The following is a 22,769-nucleotide window of genomic DNA, read 5'->3' on the forward strand; positions in this document are numbered from 1 at the left end:
CACACGGATCCAAAATGGATCTAACTTAGACTTCTAAGCATAAAAATGTTCCTCACAGAGGAAAATGAAAGTCAAGGGCTGCTCTTGGAAATAGTCCCATTGCATAGATCTCTTCATTCTGAATTTAATGCAATTTGAATGGGCTAAAATGGACTTCGGATGAAGAAGTTATCACAGAAAGAAATTTGTCCATTGTCCTTTGAAAAGGAGGCAAATTATTATAAAAATGGGCTTAAGGCCTTATACGGGAAAATCACATCAGAAGGGTTAAAAGGAGAACTTAACGCAAGGGTGGAAAGAATCCCTGATAGCGATCTCTGATGTTGGTTTTAACCCCGTACAGAAATTACCTGCATATGAATTCTAAAACAAAGAAAATAAACAATGCGAGAGCATAACACATAAAACACATATACATAGATATTTTCCCCTTGATCCCAAAATCGGGATTACCAGCTTGATTTTTCATTGTTTTCCTTTCAATGTTACAATACATATTTATACATGCCGAAGCATCCAATACCATGGAATAAAAACCATTGCATCCAAAACCATGGACCGAAAACCATCGTGTCCAAAAGCATGTGCGAAAATCATGCACAAAACCATAGGTAGGTCCGCCCAACCTAACATAGGGTCCAAAAACAAAATTATTCAGGGCGCTGCCCTGGACCCCATAGAGTGGGGTTACCTACACCCCTCAAACCCCTTGTGACTCCCCCCTGCTACGCAATCGGTGCAACGAAGGGGGGGCTCTGCCCCCTTCCTAACCCCCCTTTTAACTACGTGGGCTAGTCGTGGAAAGAATATAACACAACCCAAAATTCTCCCACTTGTTGTTTTCTTTCCACAGGGGGCACAAGAGAGCTTAGTCATTTATCCAGCCCTGCAGTGCCCATTGTTTCTCTACACCAAGAGAACTTCTCAGAGTTCACAGATTTTGTCAATGCTTCTGCAGTATTCTTCAAAGTGTCCACCTTTATGAGCAACACCTTTTTGTATTCTATCATATCCATCACAAAGTGATACTGAACATCAATGTGCTTTGTCTTTGAATGGTAAGCAGGGTTCTTTGCCAAGAAAATTGCACTTTTGTTTTCACAGTCTATCATTATAGCTCCTTGTACTAACCCCATACTTGAACACAATATCTGCAAACAAACTGCTTCCTTGCTTGCATGAGTGGCTGCCATGTATTCTGCCTCTGTAGTTGATAGTGCCACTACAGATTGTTTCTTACTCATCCAACTGACTGCACCTCAAAATAGGTTAAACACATACCCACTTGTAGATCTTCTCTGATCTAGATCTCCAGCCCAGTCCGCATCAACAAAGCCATGGATATCCAAAACTCTATCCAATCTTGGTCTTCCTTAGTAGCACAAACCATAATCACTAGTGCCATAAAAATACCTGAAAACTCGCTTCACTACTATTCACTACTGTCCAATGCTCCTTCCCTGGTTTTGACATAAACCTGCTCAATTCTCCCACTGCATGTGCAATGTCTGGTCTAGTACAGACCATCACATACATCAGGATACCGACTGCACTTGTGTATGGAACATGAGACATATCCTGTTCCTCTTCTTGTGTCTTGGGACACTGTTCAACAGATAACTTTACGCCTACCGGAATAGGAACCTTCACCGGTTTACTATCCTGCATATTAAACCTCTGCAATATTTTCTTGACATACTTCCTATGGTTTAACCAGAGCTTCATCTTTCCTGATCTCTTTTAATTTCCATGCCCAAAATATAGTTTGTGGCACCAAGATCTTTCATGTCGAATTTGGAGGACAATTGGGTCATCAAATCTTGGATAATTTCTTTGTCATTTCCAACCAGCAACATATCATCCACATACAAGGCCATATAAATAACACAGTCACTAATTAATTTAAAATACACACAACGATATGCTTTGCTTCTGTTGAAGCCAAGTCCCTGTATAAATGTATCAAATTTCTGATACCACATCCTTGGTGACTGTTTTAACCCATACAGAGACTTCTTTAACTTGCATACCAATTCTTTCTTACCTTTCACCGCAAAGCCTTCAGGTTTCTTCATGTAGATCTCCTCTTCCAGATTCCCATGAAGAAATGTTGTCTTCACATCCATCTATTCTACCTCAAAACCAAAATCAACAACAACAGATAAAAGTAATCTAATAGAAGCTACCTTGGAAACAGGGGAAAAAAATCACCAAACTCAATTCCTGGCACCTGGGAATAACCTTTTGCTACCAATCGAGCTTTGTATTTCTCCACCTTTCCTTCTGCATTTGTCTTCTTCTTGAACACCCATTTTCTGCTAATGGGTTTCCTTCCAGCTGGCAACTCCACTAGATCCCAAGACTCATTTTTGTGCAAAGATGCCATTTCATCAACCATGGCCTCTTTCCAGAGTTTTCCATCCTCTAAATCTACTGCTTCCTTCATAGTTTTGGGATCGTCATCAGTAATCGATAAAGCAAAATTTGAACAGAAAGCAGATGGAATATACCTTTCTGGCTGCCTTATTTCTCAAACTGATCTTCTCACACTCAAAGTTTTTGGCTCTTCATCTTCTGATTCCTCCTCTGCTGTAGAGTCTGATTCTTCCTCCTTTAGCTCAAACTCTATCCTCTCAGGTTCCTTTGGTTGGAGTTCATGTTTAATAACATATTTTACCTCTCTGAACACCACATCTCGACTATACACAACCTTCCTTGTTACTGTGTTCCAAAGCTTATAACCCTTTAAACCATCCTTATACCCAATAAAGATGCACTTTTCAGATTTACTTCTAACTTGGTTCGTTTCTCCTTTGGAACATGTACATATGCATCACATCCAAATACCCTCAGATGTGAAAGAGAGGGTTTCTTACCAGTCCATACCTCTTGTGGAGTCTTATCCTCCAACGCTGATGAAGGTGATCTGTTGACCAGGTAACATGCTATCTCCATTGCCTTTGCCCAGAATTACTGTCCTAACCCGGCACCATTGAGCATGCTTCTTGTCCTTTCCATCAATGTCTTGTTCCTTCTTTCTACAACTCCATTTTTCTGAGGTGTATATGGAGTAGTCTTCTACCATGCTATACCACACTTGTTACAGAATTCTTCAAATTCCTTACTGCAAAACTCTTCACCATTATCTGTCCTTAGCACGTTTATCTTCTTCTCTTTCTGTCTTTCCACTAGAGCCTTAAATTCTTTAAACTTGTCAAAGACTTCAGATATCTTCTTAAGGAAATATATCCATGTATTCCTTGAGAAGTCATCTATAAATGATACATAGTACATAGACTTACCCAGTGATGGAACCTTCATAGGTCCAAACACATCATTTTGCACAAGCTCTAATATTTGTTTTGCCCTCTTACCACCAGAGGGGAAACTCACCTCATTCTGCTTCCCATATACACAATTTTCACAGAAATCAAAATCCAAAGAGCTATTACTCATACCTTCTACCATACCTTTACCATGAAGTATTAGAAGGCCCTTCTCTCCAATATGTCCAAACCTTTGATGCCACAGCATGGTCTTCTCTCCAAAGACCACTAGATTTTCTGCTCCACTTTTAGGAACCATAGAACTATTGCACCCATCAACAATAGTGCTACCTTGCAGCTTGTACAGAGTTCCAATCCAAACTCCCCGCATCAATACCAGTGCTCCCTGAACCATCTTGCAGGTATCCTTCTCAAACACTGTTTTTACACCTGCATCATCCAACTTGCTTATAGAAATCAGATTTTTGGCCAAAGCAGGAATATGCAGAACACCCGGAAGTGTTCTAACCCTTCCACCTTGCAACTTCAACTTTACTTTTCCGTGACCAACAATTCTAGCTTTCCTATCATCCCCTAAGAATACATCACCACCATCGTATTTCTCATACTCACAGAACCACTCTCTATGGGGAGTGAAGTGAAAGGATGCACCTGAGTCAATCAACCATGCCTCATGATCTAACATGTGTACTTAAAGAAGCCAAGTACACATCCCCACCTTCGTCTGAGGTGGTTTTCGCCTCTGTAGAAGGAGCATCATCATATCCCTTTCCTTTGTTAGGAGCTTTAGATTTACAACCCCTTTTGTAGTGCCCTTCCTTTCCGCATTTACAGCACACCACCTTTACAGGATTTCCTAGAGATTTAGATCTCCCTCTAGATTTAGATCTCCCACTCGATGACTTATTTTTGTTTCTATTCTGGGACTGTCCTCGTACAGCCAAGGCATCACCATTCTAGCTCTCCATATTTTTCCGTCCCATCTCCTCCGTCAGCAAGGATGAGACTATTTCATCAAACTGCAAGGTAGTTTCATTGCTACCTATTGCAATACCCAAACTATCCCACAAGTCTGGTAGAGAACACACAAACTAATGCACTTATCTTCATCTGAAATCTTGATATCAACAGACGATAATTGACTTACCATAGTATTAAACACATTCAAATGCTCTGTCACCAAGTCTCCATCTGTCATCCTCAGGTTATACAAATTTTTCTCTAGGAAGAGTTTATTCACCAGAGACTTAGATTGGTACAAAGTCCCTAACTTGTCCCACAAATCTTTAGTCGTAGCTTCCCCTGATACATTCAACAATACTGAATCTGAGACACATAATCGTATTGTGCTCTTTGCCTTCTGATATAACTTCTTCCATTCTTCATTGGACACTCTCGTTGGTTTAGTACCCGGATCTACCGTGATCCACTAATCTTTATCCACCAATAGATCCTCTATCTTGAGTTTCCACAACTCAAAACTCTAACCATAAAATTTCATGATCTCTATCTTTCCACTGTTTGCCATATTCTTTCACCACCAGAATCAATCTCGCAGATCTCCCACTGAACAGGTTCTACCTTAGGCTGGAGCGAAACCCCTCAACAATAAAGGTGTCCCGTTGAAGCCAAAATAGCTCTAATACCAAATGTAGGTTTTTAACCCCATACAAAAATTACCTGCATATGAATTCTAAAATAGAAAATAAACAATGTGAGAGCGTAACACACAAAACACATATACACAGACATTTCCCCTGGATCCCAAAACCGGGACTCCTAGCTTGATTTTTCATTATTTTCCTTTCAATGTTACAATACATATTTATACATGCCGAAGCATCCAATACCATGGACCGAAAACCATCGCGTCCAAAACCATGTGCGAAAATCATGCAAAAAACCATAGGTATGTCCGCCCAACCTAACATAGGGTCCAAAACCAAAATTTTCCTGGGGTGCTGCCGCGGACCCCATAGAGCAAGGTTACCTGCACCCCTCAAACCCCTTGTGACTCCCCTTGCTATGCAATCGGTGCAATGAAGAAGGGGCTCCACCCCCTTCCTAACCCCTTGGTTAACTACGTGGGCTAGTTGTGGAAAGAATATAACACAACCCAACATCTGACTTATCACATCAGAGGTACACCTTTGCCCGATATTGGGACCCCAGGCAGAGCGATATGTGATATGCGATCAATGCGATCAACGATTGCGCGTGGACCGTTGGATCGGGTGCGCAGATCAACGGTCAAGATATGATCGCTGATCAATGATCAGAGAAGGTTGAGGACCATGTCCCCGGGGCCGTTGCGACAACGATATTGCAATATGCCGAATGTAGCGATGGGGCTGATATTGGCGATCCCCGATATAAAGGGCCAATGCACATTGTGATTACGACTTGTGATAAAGCGCAGAATCGATGGGATTATAGACGCGGTTTCATATTATTTGAAATTCAGAATTTTGGATTTTCAATATATTTCTGTGTATTTGGGTTTTTGGACCTTACACAATGCAACATGTGATATGCGATAAAATGCGCGGACTTGATAAGTTTATGGACACGATTTCATAACTTTTGAAATCCAGATTTTTGGATTTTCTGTGTATTATCCCTGTGTTGGGTTTTTTGGCCATCTGCCATGCGATCACGATTTGCGATAGAATGGCAAACCCGATAGATTTATAAATGAGATTCTATAATATTTGAAGTCCAGGCTTAAAGCCCATGATATGTTTTTTTCCAGTTTTCCTGTGTATTTCATTGTTTGGCCATTTTCGGGATTTCTACACAGGAAGGCCAAACGACCGGGTTCTCCGTGCCCACCGGTCCATTTCCATTGGAAACAACCATCACACTTGTGTGTTATGAAGCAAAGAGAGCCACAGAGGCAAAAAGGAATGATTCCTCATGATTGGGGACAGAGGAACGGATGGAAGCCGCAGAGCCGAGGATTCCTCAAAGGCCATAGAGCCAAGCGAAGCAGACGAGTTCTTTCTTGTGAGAGCTCACAGCAGCACTACCCCTTCAAGAGCCAGAGCCAATAGCCAGAGCCAGAGCTAGAGCTAGAGCCAAGAGCCAAAGTGAGAGCCGAGAGCTAGAGCCAGAGCCGAGAGCCATAGCAAGAGCCAGAGCCAAGAGAACAGCAAAGAGATCAAATGATCCAGCTGTCGCTGGTGTACAAAGTGTGCTGAAGATAGAAGAAGGTATTCCAAAGACAGTTAACAAAATTATGAGGGAGATGGTGCAAGCTAGAGCTCAAGATAGATCAGAGTGTTGATTGAAGGAGTCTAGTCTAGAGAAGCCTAAATTAGTCTACAGAGTATGGACAGCGAGCGGGATAAGATGGTATTCTAAGCCCATAGGTTCATTTGTAAACCAATGGAGTTGAGTGTGGAGCTTGTAAAATAATTTAAGCCATAATCCTAGAGAGCCTAGTTGAGTTGACTAGAGCTCACGAAGACATAGCCTAAGAGGTTTGGGTGAACTCCTAATTATATTGTTGTCTTATGTGTTTGCTGATTTGCTGCTTTATTTACTGTTATGCGTGTTTAAATATCAGCATAAGCAAATATACATAATCACTTGAACTGTCTAAAAACAAACACAAGCATACACCTATTTCAAGCATTATTAATTTCGCAATTGGTTAATCATAAGATCTTGGAAATATATAAGCTTTTTAGTGGGAAAGGTTCTTGTAAGCTGACAAGAAGCCTTTAGTGCCCCATTTCAGATCAGGTGGTATCAAAGCATCAGGTTGATTAACCCCTCCTTCAAAGAAGGTGATATCAAAGCTTAAGTTATACCAGAGTAGATGGTATCATGAAGCAAGTGGTATCAGATCAAAATGCTTGATTGACAGAGCAAAAGATTGCTTGTCTAAAAGGTTTTTGGGCAATCAAGGATTGATTGTATGCTTGTTTGTAGACTGACTATTGTGTGAGTTTGTAGAGGTGAAGGGAAAGCTACTGATAGCTAAGTCCAGGAGATGACAAGAAGGAAGAAGGGCTGAAGGCATTCTTCTTATTCCAAAGGACCTCAAAGCAATCCTTGAAGCACAAGAGGTTTGTTGCAAAAGGTTGCTTGAATAAGCTATTTGTTAAACTTGTTTGAAGTTCTTTTGTTCATTTCCATAATGAAAGCTTCTACAAGTGAATCCTAAAATTCCTCCTTCATCACAAGAGTCTTTGATGAAGACATGAAGCAATACTTGTTCATCATGATGGACATGATGAGAGAAATGTATGAGGATGGAAGGAAGATCAACATACTTAGAGAGCAGTTGAATTCTGTGGAGGAAGAGAAGCAGTTGCTTTCTAACAAATTGCAGGAAATGGAGAGGCAACTTCATATTGCAAATATGAACCTGAAAAGGATGCATGAGTTGGAGGCACAACTCTTTGTTGCTAAGGAAACCTTAGTCAAGTATTAGCTTGAAGAATAGGTAAACAATTCCTGTTTGTCTTCAAATTCTTCTAATAATTCTTATGTTGGTTCTTTTGAAAAACATACCAGAGGCATAGGTTCCAAGTTAATGTCCAGGATGGGCTATGAAGGAAAAGGCTTGGGCAAACATGCACAAGGTATTGTTGAGCCAATAATGGTTGAGGAAAGGCCTAAGTATTTGGGTCTTGGCTATGGACAGTCTTATGGAGAAAGTTCTAAAGTTGCCATGAAGGCCATTGAAACAGTTCCAAGAAGGATCTTCATTGCAGGTCTTCTACCTGAAGAGTGTAAAGATTGTATTCATGGGGAATGAAATAGCTTGAAACATCATTTGTAGGATGAAGGTGTTCATAAGCATACACTTGAACCAGAGATTTGTGGAAACTCTGAAAGCCTTCAAGAGATTGATGGTGTTCCAAAGGGAGCACTTCTTCATTTGATTCACCTCCTCATGAAGGTAATAAAGGTGAAAAAGAAAGGTATAAATCTGGTTCTAACCATATTCCTTTTGATTATGTTCAGCATGGTAAATTTCCACATAGGCATTAGAAAAGAATTGCATGTTCCTTTTATGGTTTGGATAACCATAATGTTTCTAGATGTTGGAAGAGAATGGGCACATGCAGGAAACTTTTGAAGGAAAAGAAGCAAGAAGCCAAAGGTCCATTGGACAAGCCAAATCATGTTGTCAAGAGGATGCACATGTGTTTCACTTACTGCCATAAGCAAGGACATGTTGTTGCAAAATGTTGGACTCTGAATCTAACATTTCTTCCACAAAAGTTGAAGAAGGTGAAAAGAGAAAATGGCAGAAATGGAAAGAAAGTTTCCATGATTGATGCGTTTCAGGATGATTCACATGTTGATGTTGATGTGCAGACAAAGGAAGGACCTTTGAAATGGATTGGTAAGAAATGATTAGAGTTCTTATCCATTTAAGGTTGCATGTCTATTGATATAATGCATCTATTTGCATTTCTTTGTTAATGAAATGCAAGTTGCAGGTTTTTACCAAGAAGAAAAAAGTTGAGTAGGAGACTCACTTTATTGCTGCAACATTATATTCATTTCAGCTTCGAAAGTACAATGTGCTTAAGCAAAAGTTGAAGGATGAAATGCATGCATGAGAATGATATGCATGAACATAGGGATGTTGATGATTTCCTTGTATTTGAACATGTATGTGTAATTAACTTGAAGGGTTGATTGTTTTGTTTTAAATGTGCATGTAATATTGACTTGAGAAAAGTTGATTTTGTCTCCAAGATGGAGATAATGATGAAGTGTTTCATCTTTTGAAAAAGAGTCCTAAATGTATTTTTCTACATGCTTGACTTGAAGGGTCAATTGTTTTAAAGGCATGTTTTGTGGGCTTGTTATCTAGTCCATTATTTGTATGCAGATGTAAGACATGGAGGTAATTCACAAGATGTGAAAATCTGTTTCTTTTTCTCAAGCAGGATTTTAGGCCATCCAGTTGTTTTCTGTATTTTTGTTGTTGTTAACAGTTGTTGTTGATAGTATGTCAAACAGGTACAAATGAAATTTTTGTGAAGCAGATGTAACTTCACATTTGTTTAAGCCACCTTGGATCAATGATCAAGGAAGAGAAGTTCAAACTACCTTCTGTAAACTTCTAAGTAGGAGTTCTTCAGGAAGTCAAGGAGGAAGACAGTTCTTCCCAAGAGGACCAGCACATCTAGGAAGGAAAGTGGTCAAAGGCTTTGGTTTAGAAGCACTATGCAAGGCAAGTGTATGGAGGTTGAAAGAAGAGGGTGTTATTACTCCCATTTACTGTTTAAATTAGTATATCAATCTTTTAGAGACCAAAAGTTCTTTTTAGTGGGAAGGTGTGATCCAAAATGGATCTAACTTAGACTTCTAAGTCTAAAAATGTTCCTCACAGAGGAAAATGAAAGTCAAGGGCTACTCTTGGAAATAGTCCCATTGCATAGATGTCTTCATTTTGAATCTAATGCAATTTGAATGGGCTAAAATGGACTTCGTATGAAGAAGTTATTGTAGAAAGAAGTTTGCCCATTGTCCTTTGAAAATGAGGCAGTGTCTTATAAAAATGGGCTTAAGGCCTTATTTGGGAAAATCACATTGAAAGGGTTAAAAGGAGGACTTAACACAAGGGTGGAAAGAGTCCCCGATAGCGATCTCCGACTTATCGCATCGGAGGTAGTCCTTCGTCCGATATCAGGACCCCAGGCAGAGCGATATGCGATCAATGCGATCAGAGATTATGCGTGGACCATTGGATCGGGTGCGTAGATCAACGGTTAGGCTATGATCGTTGATTGACGATCAGAGAAGGTTGATGACCATGACCCCGGGGCTGTTGCGATAGCGATATTGCGATATGCCGAATGTAGCGATGGGGCTGATAGCGATACGCCGATATCAGCGATTGGCGATCAGCGATCCCTGATACAAAGGGCCAATGCACATTACGATCGCGACTTGTGATAAAGCACGCATCCGATGGGATTATAGATGCAGTTACATATTATTTGAAATCCAAAATTTTGGATTTTCAATGTATTTCCATGTATTTGGGTTTTTGGACCTCACACAGCGTGACATGCGATATGTGTTAAAAGGCACAAACCTGATAATTTTATGGACGTGATTTCATAACTTTTGAAATCCAGATTTTCGGATTTTCTATGTATTATCCATGTGTTGGGTTTTTTGGCCATACGCCATGCAATTGCGATTTGAGATAGAATGGCGGACCCGATAGATTTATAAATGTGATTCCATAATATTTTAAGTCCGGGCATAAAGCCCATGATATGTTTTTTGCCAGTTTACCTGCGTATTACGTTATTTGGCCATTTTCGAGATTTCTGCACAGGAAGGCCAAATGACTGGGTTCTCCGTGCCCGCCAGTCTATTTCCATTAGAAATAGCCATCACACCTATGTGTTATGAAGCATAGAGAGCCACAAAGGCAAAGATGAATGATTCCTCATGATTGGGTACAAAGGAATGGATGGAAGCCATAGAGTGAGGATTCCTCAAAGGCCATAGAGCCAAGCAAAGCAGACTAGTTCTTTCTTGGGAGAGCTCATAGTAGCATTGTCCCTTCGAGTACCAGAGCGAGAGCCAGATCTAGAGCCAGAGCCAGAGCCGAGAGCTAGAGCCAGAGCCAAGAGCCAGAGCCAGAGCCAGAGCCAAAAGCCAGAGCCAGAGCTAGAGCCAAGAGAACAACAAAGAGATCAAATGATCCAACTGTTTCTAGTGTCCGAAGTGTGTTGAAGATAGAAGAAGGTATTCCAGAGACAGTTAACAGAATTTTGAGGGAGTTGGTGCAAGCTAGAGCTTAATATAGCTTAGAGCGATGATTGAAGGAGTCTAGTCCAAAGAAGCCTAGATTTGTCTGCAGAGTATGGACAGTCAGTAGGATAAAATGGTATTCTAAGCCTGTATGTTCATTTTTAAACCAATGGAGTTGAGCGTGGAGCTTGTAAAAGATTTAAGCCATAATCCCAGAGAGCCTAGTTGAGTTGACTAGAGCTCACAGAGACGTAGCCCAAGAGGTTTGGGTGAACTCCTAATTATATTGCTGTCTTATGTGTTTACTGATTTGCTACTTTATTTACTGTTATGTGTGTTTAAATATCAACATAAACAAATATACATAAACACTTGAACAGTCTAAAAACAAACACAAGCATACACCTATTTCAAGCATTATTAATTCCACAATCGGTTAATCATAAGATCTTGGAAATATATAAGCTTTTAGTGGTAGAGGTTCTTGTAAGCTGACAAGAAGCCTTTACTGCCCCATTTCAGATCACACACCAATTTGACAACTTTGAATTTTGAGCTATTTTTTGAGCACCTGATCATTCCTCCCCGCTGGAAGCCTTTTGGACCCCAAAAGATCACTTTCAGTTGTCCAGTAGGTAAGGGTACAATTCCCTCACCTTTCCAATCTTGATCAATTTGGCCTTTTAAGTATTTGTTCCCCTGAGCCCCACTCGAAGGTAGTTCACACTCCCTCATTTTGAAGACCTTTTTCTTCTGTTAACAATGGTTTCTTGCTGTAGTTCATCAAGGTATTGAGGAGAAAAATCCTCAATGGAAGGAATTTGGACATTTTCTCCTTGATCTTCAATCAAATGAGGCTCATACAACTTTAAGTTCTCAACATTAACAACAACATAAATTTGCATATATGAAGGAAAATCCAATGTGAAGGCATTGTTACCAATCTTTTCCAAAATTCCGAATGGACCATATCTAATTGGTTTTAGCTTTTTAGCTTCTCCTTGGAGCCTCTCTTTGCTAATGTGAAGCCAAGCTTCACCACCGACTTGGAATTTGTGATCTACACGATGCTTGTCATGCCTTGCTTTGTACTCACCTTGGCTCTTTCCAAGTTGTTCTTGAACTCTTTGGTTTACCAATTGGATTTGTTCAATGAACCTTCTTGATTTTTCTATGTCACTATGACCATCAATAGAAACATCTTTCCCAAAAATAAAATCCAAAGGAGACTTAGGAAAGTATCCCAAACATGATTCAAATGGCGATGTTTGAGTTGAAGAGTGCTTGGCCCAGTTGTAAGCATGCTGAATATAGTGCAAATGTTCATCCAACAACGTAGGATGCTTGTTGCAATACCCGTGAAGAAGTATGGCCTCCCAATAATATTTTTCATTATTTCCAGAGAGAAGTGACCCAAACACTACTAAAGGTAGGGGAAATCCATCACATCCCATTAGAAACTGATTTACGAAATCCTTAACGTCCAAGTGTGGATATGGGTGACAGAAGGAATATGAGCAAAAGAGCTCTTGTGAATGTTGGTAAGGAAGGCATGTTAACCTATGCATGGATGAATCTTTCACCCCTTACCTCACTAGGACACCTTCATCTCGAGATGTAATAAAAATTAAGCTATCCTTATGTACGACATTTATATCTGGTAAAAGGGCATTTACTTGGTTCACATGATCTGTGTCATCTAAAATTAAAAATATTTTAGAAGATGAGAGAAATTGTCTAACTGCCTCTACACCTTGATGGATGTCACCTATTTGTGGATTAACATCAAAAAAACCCTTCATAAGTTTACTCTGCAAGGCATGTAATGAGATTCTTGCATTTTCTCGTACATCTGATAAAAAGTAGGACTTATAGTACTCTTAATGCTTTCTATTGTAAATCTCTTTAGCCAAAGTTGTCTTCCCGACTCTGCCTAAGCCGACTATGCCAACCACCTGAACTTCTCCTGTGTGTTTCTATCCTAATACTGTAGTTTCAAAATATTAAACTTTGTTATCTAAACAGGTGGGATTCTTGGCCACATACAACCGATTCTTTTTGTCCATTATTTTTACCACCTGTTTGACGAACTCATCTAGCAACAAACCCTCATCATTGGTCATTCAACAAGAAAACCAAATAAATAAGTAATTGTAACCACATGCAAAGAATCATAAGCATATGCATGCATGTTATGTATACTTATAATTGAAACCACAGGCAATTTGGATAAGAATCATATACTAGTTACCAATTCATACACACGTTATATATTGTATCCATAGAGAGGGACTTGGGTGTCTCACTCGTTAAACTTGCCCTTCAAATCAAAACCACTTATGTCTGCCACATCAGAGATCTTTTCTCAAATTTTTAAGAGTGGTGGCATCATATCATGGCTTCTCTTTGTTGGGAATAGGTCCCCCTAGAGTCAATTTTGGGGTAGAAAGCCCAGATTTTGTATAAAGAATGTAAAGTCTCCACATTTTGTGGTTGTGGAGTGTGAAGATGTAAAGATTTATTAAGGGTTTTCTTCCCTTCCTTTGTAGAAGTCATGTCGGTTTTAGAAATCTACCCATGGTTCGTGGACCATGGGATTGTATAAAAGGAAGTCCTAGAAGAGTCTCTTAGTAGTAGTCTTTGGTAACTAAGTAAGTTTGAGTAATTGATGAGTCTATAAAATGCTAAGAGCGAGAGTCTTAGTGTAGGAAAGAGGCTCTACAGCTGAGTGCACAGAGGCCTAGGGTAGAAGTCCATAGTTGAGTGCGTGGACCTCTACAGCTATGTGCGCAGGGCAGTTAGAGTTTGTACTGAAGATCTGAATCCTTAATAAAAGAGAATTATTCTGGAATTCTTGTGTATTTTATTTCTTTTAAATGCATGTGATTATGTTATGTTGAGCACTAGGTTATGTTTTAATGCTATTCTGATGCACGAATCTATATGTTTCCCTTTGTTATATGAACGCAAGTAAAGATACATGTTTACGTGAAGATAATCATAATGCATGTTAAAGTGGTTCAATACTTAAGATAATTCAAGTAATTATATACTAGAGTAGTTACAGAGGTACGTAAGTCCCAAACTCACCTGTTAGGGTTGTGCGAAGAATGATCATATACCTTCGCGTAGGTTCAGGGTGCAGAAACTTGGTTCTTGCATCCCCCCATACTCCTTTGGGTGAGACTTCAGCCCATGCTCCACGAACTGATGCCAAAAGGGCTTGTAGTGTAGGGATTTTCTTGGCTAACTAACGTTGAACCTGGATCAGGGCCCATCAAGCCAAAAAATGGTTCCATTACTGGGACCAAGATCTACATGAGAGATGTGTGATGTCGCATCACTAGAATCCAACTAAGAAAGAGATTGAAGACTGGTTGGATAGAAAGATCCATGAATTCATGGCACATGAGAATAGGAATCCGCGATTGATGAAAGAACAATGGTTGGATAGATATCTGTACATAGAGATACACGAAAACTTCTTATGTTCCTTCCCAATGGAATTATATGAATGGGTGGAGAAGAAACCATGCGAGACACCCTTGGACCTGGATCAGAGATTGAAGTGTAAGATCCGTGAAGCTAATATAAATTTGACATATAGGCAGCACCGCGAATGGTTTTTAGCTTTGATCTTGCCTCACTTAAGGGTCGCGTTATCACAATGGAAGATTGGGACCAAGTAGAAGCCTTGGAAATTGCAATGAGACTGCATGAAACACCGATGCAATATTCGAATCTAGGGGTTCAGCAGATTCATGTGTAGTTGCAGAGCCTTTTCTTAGAACTACAGAGTCTGAAGAATGATAGAACAGTTCAGCGAGAGGTACGCGAAGAGATTTGGTGCTTGAAATGCAATGGTCGGGGGCATGAAAAATATCACTGCCCGGTCTTCGCAAATTATGTTGCACCAGGAGGGCCAATGCCTCTGAAGCCAGAAGCTCAAGTGGTTCCAAGCACAGGGCATGCGCTATGGTGTGCTATATGTCACGTAGCAGGAAAACATGTGACTAACAATTGCCATTTGCTGTAGAAATTCGTACAGACACTGCAACAACTCTTCTGCAACTTCTATCAATTGGTGGGTCATGATGAGTGCAATTACCGCAGTTACAAATTGATAACAGAAAGAACACCCACATATAGAGTTTAGGCAGAAATGCGGTCTCCTGATTAGGGTGTTGGGGTAGTGCAAGCAGGCTTTAAGGGGTGTGGATGAGGTTGAGGTGCAGGAGGACTAGGAAGAAGTTGGGGGCACATAATTTGCTATAATTGTGGAGGACCAGGACACTACGCATGAAAATGCACGAACCAGACGCATTTGTCATGCTGATATTGCACTCAGTTCGACCATGAGATTGAAGATTTCCCTGTACTACTAACAAGGATACATGAGATGGAGGCGCAGTCTCCGCAATCGACCCGAAACTTGCAAATGATGAGGGTTGAGCCTCGCGAAGAGGATCCAAACGTAAATATAGTGCTGCAAAGTGGAGTTACAATGGGAAAAGATATGGGGAAGCAACTTGAAGAGAGTGCGTGGGTCCATAAAGCCCCAGAAAAGGAGGTTGAATTTGATCTGGAGCGCGCACATGAAATATTTATGGAAGCGAAGAAAAGATTTGTTGAGGCCTCTACCTCAAGAAGCTAGGATAAGCCTTCTGAAGAAATGGATCCTTCTATGCTTATTACCTTCTTAGAGACCTGTATGAAGCTATTGCATGATAGCAACGTTGTAAAGGGATTAGAGGAGCTGATAAATAGGTGTGCCAGGAAAGAAAATGCTCCTAGTGAACCGTGTGTGTAGAAATTTCACCTGTAGAACAAACCGATATATGCAATGTCCTAAATCATAATACTTGTTCTACTTCTACAAAACATTAAGCAGAAGCATAATCGAATTCATAAGCAACATCAAGTAGAAACATGCATAACTAATCAAGAGAAATAATCACACATAACAAAATATATATCCAGGGGAAAGCACCAGCATAAAACCCCAACCATGTATTATTAATCAAGTGGAATTCCTCTTCACAATACAAAAAGAATTAGCTCTCAAGCTATCCAGTTCTCAATGAACTATGAAGATATGAAGATATGTCTCATGAACCAACCAAGACCTGTATATAAAGGCTTTAACTATGGTCCAATCCCTATTTCCTTGCGCATTTTGTTTAGGAAATAATAAAAAAAACATATGCAATTAATTCCAAAGATACCAAGTCAACCTATGGTCCAACTACGCAATCCTTGAGGACACTACTTCCTCAACCATGCAAAAACTACTTACTAGAAATAGTCAAGCATCTGATAGTACACTATCCCACATCTGATCTCAACTGGGTTTTTGACAGAGCTGACATGCAACAGTTATCCATGAGTGAATTCTCAGTTATCTAAAATAATAGTTGTCACATGCATGCAAGCATTAACAAGCTATATTTTATTATTTTAACAACTTGTTAAAATAATCTAACTGGACTTGACTAGTTAGAAATAAGTCAACTGATTCTCTCATTATAGAACTCATACCTATTCCCTCAATCAGTGGAGGAAATTAAGGATAAATTCCTCAATCAGTGGGATAACTCATGTGCATGCTCACAAAGATTTCAAATTCGAATTTCCTTAACTAATTAACTCAACTGAATTAATTAATTAATATTTCCAACTGCTGTTAAGACCAAAAATAATTTTACTTCCTATAGATAGACTAGGGACTGCTATAAATAGGAAGGGACCCAAAAATGCTATTTTTAGAACTTTCTATTTTTAGCAGTTTCACCTCTCACCCAATGTGGCCAATGACCTCACTGGCCAAACTGCTATTTTTAGACATGCTATTTTTAGCAGGTATATTTTTATCACATTCTAAATTTAGCATTTCTTGTTGCTTCCTCTCAACAAGAAAGGCTTCCTCTCAAACCTGATCCTGTAACTCTGGAATGTTGTGCATGCAACAATCTACCCGGTCCACTTGCTCCAACAACACTTGGAACAAAAACACTCCCAACTGACCACTTTGTTGGGCTAGGAGCATACTCTAATGCTGAAGCTCTACCTGCTACTGACAATTGCTCCCTCTTGAAATCTACATTACTACAACATATCCATGCATCTCGCACCATTGCACACCTCTCTGGGCCACCTAGCATTGTTTTCCTGGGATTCCCTGCACTGTCACTCTCTCTGCCACTCCATCTGCATCTGTCTCTACCCAATCAGTCAGTTCCTGCTACTTCACATCGGGGCTCTTGTAGCAAGGTCTCATCCAAGAGGTTGGGTACCTCAAGGATCCTGCCCCTCCTCCTTGGGATGATCATTCTATATTGCCCCACCTCCTACCTGGAGGTATGGCTGCATGTGATCCCTCAGCCCACCTAGCTCGAAGTTTCCCCCTACTAGAGGTCTTTGCATGAGAAGATGTCTCTACTCGATCTCCACTTAGGTTCCCTTGTTGTGGCTGATCCACAACCTCCTGAAGCTGTTGCACCAATCGTGGCTCCTCCACAATCGTCTGAGACTTCTTTTGGCATTGCATGTTGAGATGTAACATACCCTCCCTCTCAACCACCAAGTCTCCATCAGTTGCCTTGCTGCTCAAGGATTTTCATGCATCTCAAACCTCAAGAGCATACAGTTTCTTGATCCGTGAACCAATCTACTTCACCTGTCTAGTGATGATGTGTCTAAGGAAAACCTTTCCCTTACTGAAGACTACATCATAGCCTCTATCTTCCAGCATCACGATTGACACCAATTTTCTCTTCAGTCCTGGTACATACTTGAAATTGGTCAAGGTAATTCGAGCTCCATGCTCCCTCTGAAAAATAACCGTGCCTACACCTAAGACACCGTACTTCTCATCATTACCCATCACTATGAGTATCTGGAGATCTCTCTCCTCCAAAGTACTGAACAAACTCTTGTCGCCGGTCATGTGGAAAGAAGCTCCACTATCAAGAAACCAACCACCTCCCACCATGGATGAAACCATGCATGCGAAGAGTGTGAAATCCAACTCAAACTGTGAAGCAAGTGCCTCACCTTCAGATCCTTCCCCAGATCCCTTCTTGGATTTCCTCTGTGGACAATTTGCAACATAATGGCCCACCTCATGACAACGAAAGCATCACACTTTCGATTTTTCAACCTTCTTCCCATCATTGGAAGAACTGGATTTAGAAAGAAAAGCCTTCTCCTTCCCCTTTTTCGCCTTACTTGCCAAGGCACAGTTCTCCTCATCATGCATGGACGAAGAACTGTCTCTGGTGCTCCATTTGATCTCCTTCTGCATCAAGTCCTACCATAGTCATTCCCAATCTGGCAGTTTCTCCCTTCCATTCACCGAGTCTTGGTAGTTATGCCAGCTCTTAGGAAGGCCAAGGAGTGCTAGACTCACCATATCTTCATCTGAAATCACAACCCCTACACTTGCAAGCTCATCCCTGCATGTGGTGAGATTGTTCAGGAATGTAGAGATAGAGTCGCCCTTTTCACACTTGATCTTGCGAAGTTTGTCCTTCAGTACAAGCTTCCTCTGATCACTGCTATTCTGATATAAATCTTTCAATGTTTTCCACATTTCATGCGGAGTCTCCTTCCGATGGAGGCTCGAGACTATGTGATCTCAAACACCCTCCAAGAGAATTCTCCTAGCTCTAGCCACACACTTACCCCATTCCACCAGTTTAGTCTTGTTAGTAGGCTTAGTGACTTCTTGATCAATGAAATCCTTAAGACCATTATCTTCCAAAACTGCCTCCACACGATCCTTCCAAGCTATATAGTTTGAGCTGCCATCAAGGGCATACTCAAGCCTCAAACCATAGAATGCCATCAATGAGATAGATGTGATAAGAACTTGAGATCTATATCCCAAATAATAAACTTCAAATTTCTCTTGCTAGTATACTGTTCTTGCTTGATCACCTGTTCTCTGATACCATGTAGAATTTTTTTAGAATTTTCTACAAATCAGTCAGCTCTGATACCATGTGGAAATTTCACCTGTAGAAAAAACCGATATATGCAATGTCCTAAAGCATAATACTTGTTCTACTTCTACAAAACATTAAGCGGAAGCATAATCAAATTCATGAGAAACATCAAGTAGAAACATGCATAACCAATCAAGAGAAATAATCACACAAAACACAAAATATATCCAGGGAAAGCACCGGCATAAAACCCCAACCATGTATTATCAATCAAGTGGAAATCCTCTTCACAATACAAAATGAATTAGCTCTCAAGCTATCTAGTTCTCAATGAATTATGAAGATATGAAGATATGTCTCATGAACCAACCAAGTGCTATATATAAAGGCTTTACCTATGGTCCAATCCCTATTTCCTTGCGTAGTTTTCTTAGGAAATAATAGCAAAAGCATATGCAATTAATTCCAAACATACCAAGTCAACCTATGGTCCAACTACGCAATCCTTGAGGACACTAGTTCCTCAACCATGCAAAAACTACTTACTAGAAATAGTCAATCATCTGATCTCAACTGGGTTTCTGACAGAATTGACATGTAACAATTATCCATGAGAGAATTCTCAGTTATCTAAAATAATAATTGTCACATGCATGCAAGCATTGACGAACTATATTTTATTATTTTAACAACTTGTTAAAATAATCTAACTGGACTTGACTAGTTAGAACTAAGTCAACTGATTCTCTCATTATAGAACTCATACTTATTCCCTCAATTAGTGGAGGAAATTAAGGATAAATTCCTCAATCAGTGGGACAACTCATGTGCATGCTCACAAAGACTTCAAATTCGAATTTCCTTAACTAATTAACTCAATTGAATTAATTAATTAATATTTCCAATTGTTGTTAAGACCATAATTAATTTTACTTCCTATAAATAGACTAGGGACTACTATAAATAAGAAGGGACCTAGAAATGCTATTTTTAGAACTTTCTATTTTTAGCAGTTTCACCTCTCACCCAATGTGGCCAATGACCTCACTGGCCAAACTGCTATTTTTAGACATTGTATTTTTAGCACTTCTATTTTTATCACATTCCAAATTTAGCATTTCTTGTTGCACACTTTTCAACAGTGTGTAGTCATAAATATTGGTAAGCATAAGGCAAACACGGGACGTGGGATGAGACTCACTGTGCAAATAGGAGAATATGAAATGGATCAAGTCATTTTGGATCTAGGATTAGAGGAGAATGTTTTTCCTAAACAAACATGACAGCGGATGGGGAGACCTGTGCTGCAGTGGTTTTTTATTCAATCAAGGATGGAAAATCAACAAAAGATCACCCCCATGGAGTGATTGTAGGGAGTAACCATGGATATTGAAGGCGCGAGCACATTGGCGGATTTTTAAGTGATAGAGATTGTTTATGGTAGCAACCCTTACCCAATGCTCCTTGGGATTGATTGGGCTACTGACATGAATGGGGTGATTAACTTGAAGAAGTGAAATATGACGTTTGAAAAGAAAATGCTTCATGTAGTAGACCCTTGGATCATGCAGAAGGACCGCGCTATATTGAACCCCCCCCGCGATTACGAAAGTGATGATGATTTGGACCATATATATAAGATAATAGTGCGAGATCAATATTGGGTGAATCCAACAATGGATGGACGTATTGCATGGGTCCGTGAAAGTCCCCACACATCGAATTCATACAAAGAATTGGAGCACTGGCAAAATCAATTACATGAAGTGTCTACGTTGCGCTGTAACATGACGATTAAATTATTGCGTTGTGTGTCATCGGAGGTAAGGAATCTGCCCTCTTACGATGGTTTGATTGATGTGGATATATTTTTGGATGCATTTGAAAGGGAAGTGCCAGAGAAGCATTGCTTCTAGGCCTTAGATTGGGTGTTGCGTGTTACGCCCGCAAGATGGTGGGGTACGCACAAAGGTAGTTTTTGATGATTGGCACGAATATAGGAGGATGATGAGACTACGCTTTGGACAACTGAAAGTGCGATTAATGGAAAAATATGATGGGAGGGACGATCCACATGATCACTTGGCCCATTGGACTAAAGCTTATGGAGCAGAGCCTCAGCCTAAATGGATGCATCTGTTCTGCTATACTTTAGATGTCATACCAATGAATTGGTACTTATAGATAGAGCTCTGCAATGGCACTGAAGAATGAGATATTTTTCATCAAGCGTTCATAATGACATTTAGCTTTGAGCACAAATTTGATTGTATTAATGAAGCACTATAAGAGGTCAAAGCAACGATCTTCAGGATACCGCAAGATCCTTTATATCTGATTCAACCTAATTGGGATACTCAGTTGAGCCACGCACTGGAGTGTTATAACATGACTGTTGAAGAAGAAGATGAATATCCAAGAAGGATTAATATTCCGAAGACTAAAGGTCACCGCGAATTTGAAGGACCTCAAATAGAGACTCTAGACATAACTGTGTCACTCAAAACTAGGCAAGTAAACATTAGCTTGGAAGCGGATTTGAAATTTGCAAAGATTGAAGACTACTGGGATGACGCAATAGTCGATAAGGTCGCTGAGTTGCTCCGCGAATACCAGCAATTGTTCCCTACGAAGTTTTCAGACCTAAAAGTGATAATAGGGGACCTAAGCGTTATGAAGATTACTTTGAAACTGGACACAAAGCCAGTCAAGCAAAGGCCTTACCGCCTCAATTCGAAGTATAAAGAGAAGGTCTGCTTAGAGTTGGATAAGATGCTCGTGGCAAGCATTATTGAACCAGTAGAAGAATTTGATTGAGTAAGCCCGATGGTAGTCTAGGAAAAGAAGCAGAAGGATGAAATAAGGATATGCGTAGATCTCCAAAAGTTGAATGATGCTTGCATGCATGATCCTTTCCCAACTTCATTTACTGACGAGGTACTGGATAATGTAGGTGTCCAAGAAGCATATTCCTTCACTGATGGGTTCTTTGGGTACCATCGGATCAAAATCGCGCCTGAAGATAGAAGTAGGATGACCTTTGCAATTGAGTGGGGATGCTTTCATTACACTGTAATGCCTTTTGGGTTGAAGAATGCATCGACGATATTTTTGTGCATAGTCATCACGTCGTTCAAGGAATTCATTCATAAATTTCTGGAGGTATACTTTGATGATTGGACAGTGTTTGGATTGGTAAAGCGCCATGTGGCGAGTCTGTGCTTGATGCTAGATACATGCAGGAGGTACCAGATCATGCTCAATCTGAAGAAATGCTTGTTTTGTGTTCCTTTTGGGATCCTGCCGGGTCATGTGATATGCAGGCAAGGCTTGATGGTAGATCCTACGAAGATCATGGTTATAATCAACTTAGAGGCGCAAAGGAGTGTGAAACAACTGTGCAACACTGGGGCATACCAGATACTACAGGAAATTCATCAAGAACTATGCCTAGATCACCACGCTGATGGAAAAAATGTTGAAGAAGGATATTACGTTCTATTGGAATGAAGAATGTCAGAGAAGCTTGGATGTGCTAAAGGAGAAAATGGTCATCGTGCCGATCCTAGTCTTCCCAGATTGGAAGAAGGAATTTCATGTGCATGTGGATGTGTCATGTATTGTGCTGGGAGCAGTATTGATAGAGGTTGGTGAGGGAGACTTGGATCACTCTATAACATTCGCAAGTAGAAAACTATCCAAAGTTGAGAAAAATAGTTCCATGACAGAGCACGAAGGACTAGCCATGGTGTATGTGCTCTAGAAGTTCATGCATTACTTGTTGGGCAGACATTTT

This window comes from Pinus tabuliformis, chromosome 2_1 (genome assembly GCF_031772625.1).
Source record: "Pinus tabuliformis cultivar Carrire ecotype Pingquan chromosome 2_1, CPIR1, whole genome shotgun sequence".
In the NCBI taxonomy this organism is placed as follows: domain Eukaryota; kingdom Viridiplantae; phylum Streptophyta; class Pinopsida; order Pinales; family Pinaceae; genus Pinus; species Pinus tabuliformis.